The following is a 2,500-nucleotide window of genomic DNA, read 5'->3' as shown; positions in this document are numbered from 1 at the left end:
AGAAAAAGAGGAGAGAGAGAGGAGAGAGAGAGAGAGAGAGAGAGGGAGAGGAGAGAGAGAGAGAGAGAGAGAGAGAGAGAGAGAGAGAGAGAGAGAGAGAGAGAGAGAGAGAGAGAGAGAGAGAGGGAGAGAGGAGAGAGAGAGGAGAGAGAGAGAGGGAAGAAAGAGAGAGAGAGAGGAGGAGGAGAGAGGAGAGAGAGAGAGGGAGAGATAGAGGAGAGAGAGAGGGGAGAGAGAGAGAGAGAGAGAGAGAGAGGGGGGGGGGGAATGAGAGAGAGAGAGAGGGAATGAGAGAGAGAGAGAGGGAATGAGAGAGAGAGAGAGAGAGAGAGAGAGAGAGAGGGGGAGGGGGAGGGGGGGAGAAAGAGAGAGAGAGAGAGAGAGAGAGAGAGAGAGAGGGGGAGGGGGGGAGAAAGAGAGAGAGAGAGAGAGAGAGAGAGAGAGAGAGAGAGAGAGAGAGAGAGAGAGAGAGAGAGAGAGAGGTGGATTGACAGACAGACAGACAGATAGATAGAAAGATAGATGGATACATATATATACGGCCTATTGTTTAATGATCTCCTTTAGCCTAAGATTGAGGTCCTGCAACAAAATTAGAAGTGACATCCTGCAGATCCCTCCTCCCTTCTAATTGCATCCTTGAACACACCTTCCCCCCCTCCCCCCTCTTCTCCTTGCATTCTCGTCCCCCATCCTACCGTCACCCGCCCTCCCCCCCTCCCCCTCTAGCAGCATGTCCTTCCTTCACCTTAACCTCTTGCCCCCTCCTCCACCCCCCCCCTCTCCATCCTATTCTGGCAGTCCTACAAATATACAAGCTATTCTCGGTACATCCTTCATTCCTCCTTCACATCTCCTACCCCTTCCCCACCTTCCCCCTCCCCCTCCTCCCACATCCCTTGATCTCCCTCCCTCCCTCCCTCCCACTCTTGTATCCTTGGCCTTCCTACCCCCCTACCCCCCACCCCCACCCCCATCCTAAGCCTTGACCCTCCAGTCTCAAGTTCATAATTCCTTCCACCAGCTTTTAGTTTTTTTGCCTCGTATTCTATCTGGTGAATGTTTGTTTCTTCACACACAGAGCTAGCTTTTCCTACTTGATAACTAGATATGTATGTCTGTTCAGATTCAGATTCAAATAATTTATTCAAAAAAAAAAAAAAAAAAAAAAAATACAGTATAACACATGTAGGTTTGGCTGAGCCTTGTTGGTTCGCATTATCTAATTACTATGTGAGAAAGGAGGTAAAATTTGTATATCTAATTACTAGTTTATTGTCAATCACATGTCAATATAACACACATACGAGAAACACACACACACACACACAAACACACACACAGACACACACACACACACAGACACACACACACACACACACACACACAAACACACACACACTTCCCCAAACTTACACTCACACGCCATGTACACACCCTCTATCTCAAAACCAGACATGAACTTTGCATTTTGCTTTCAATAAGAATGTTTTTACGGGGTTTTGGACACAATATAACCACCGAAACGACATTTCTTCCATAAAGTTGTTGCAAATGCTAAACCAAAACGCAGCACGAATTGAAAGGTAAAATCAGAAAGGTAAAAAGGGAAAAAATAGACATTACGAAATAGAAAAAGAATAGTACAATGCAAAGGGCGCCGGGCGTAAATCTTTTTCAGTTGCAATGAACCAACGTGATACTGCCCTTTGGATTTAGTAAGATTATCATTATCATTAGCAATATATCGTTATTATAATAATATTAATAATACTTCTAAGAATAATGATGATAATGATAGTAATGCTAATGCTAGTAATAATAATGCTGATGATAATGATAATGAAAATGATGATAATAATAATGACAATGATAATAATAATAATTATAATGATAATAATAACAATAATGATAATAATAATGATAGTATCAATAATAACAGTAATATGATGATAATAATTCTAATAATAATAATGATAATGATAATGATAATAATAATAATGATAATAATAATAATAATAATGATGCTAACAATAATGATGATGATACAAAAAACAGTAGTAATGATCATAACGATAATAATGTTAACGATAATGATGATAGTAGTTGTGACAATTATCATAACAACAATGATAAATGTAACAGTAATCATGTCTATGATAATTAGCACAATCACTGTCATGTTTATTACTTCTTTGACGTTTGTTCTTAGTGTTTCTTTTATTTCTTCATGAATTGTTCTCACCAAATATTGCACACTCCCGAGACCAGTAAATCACCTAGACGCAAAAAGAAAACGAAAGTTAAAGAACGCTCCAGTAAATAAAAGATGAAAAAAGTCCGTACATTCTCTGCTGATTCATTACCATCATTATTATTATTGTTATTATCTCTCTTTCTCTTTTCTTGCGTAAGTCACCTTTCTCACTGCTTAATTGCGGGAGATTTTTTTTCTATATTAGACAGCGTAACTCACAGCCATTCATCTGCACTGAATTGC

General features: G+C 39.9%; 1 protein-coding gene across 2 annotated transcripts in view; it reads right to left on the bottom strand.

Annotated features, from left to right (window-relative positions):
- The window catches only part of tsl (membrane-attack complex domain containing protein torso-like), a 27,446-nt gene that overhangs the window by 21,854 nt on the left and 3,092 nt on the right, over window positions 1-2,500 (bottom strand). The window lies entirely within an intron of this gene.

The sequence above is a fragment of the Penaeus japonicus genome, unplaced genomic scaffold (assembly GCF_977035675.1).
Source record: "Penaeus japonicus unplaced genomic scaffold, GWHDUDI00000001_assembly GWHDUDI00000026, whole genome shotgun sequence".
Lineage (NCBI taxonomy): Eukaryota > Metazoa > Arthropoda > Malacostraca > Decapoda > Penaeidae > Penaeus > Penaeus japonicus.
Note: the sequence above shows the minus strand (reverse complement) of the source record. Positions and strands in the feature narration are given on the sequence as shown.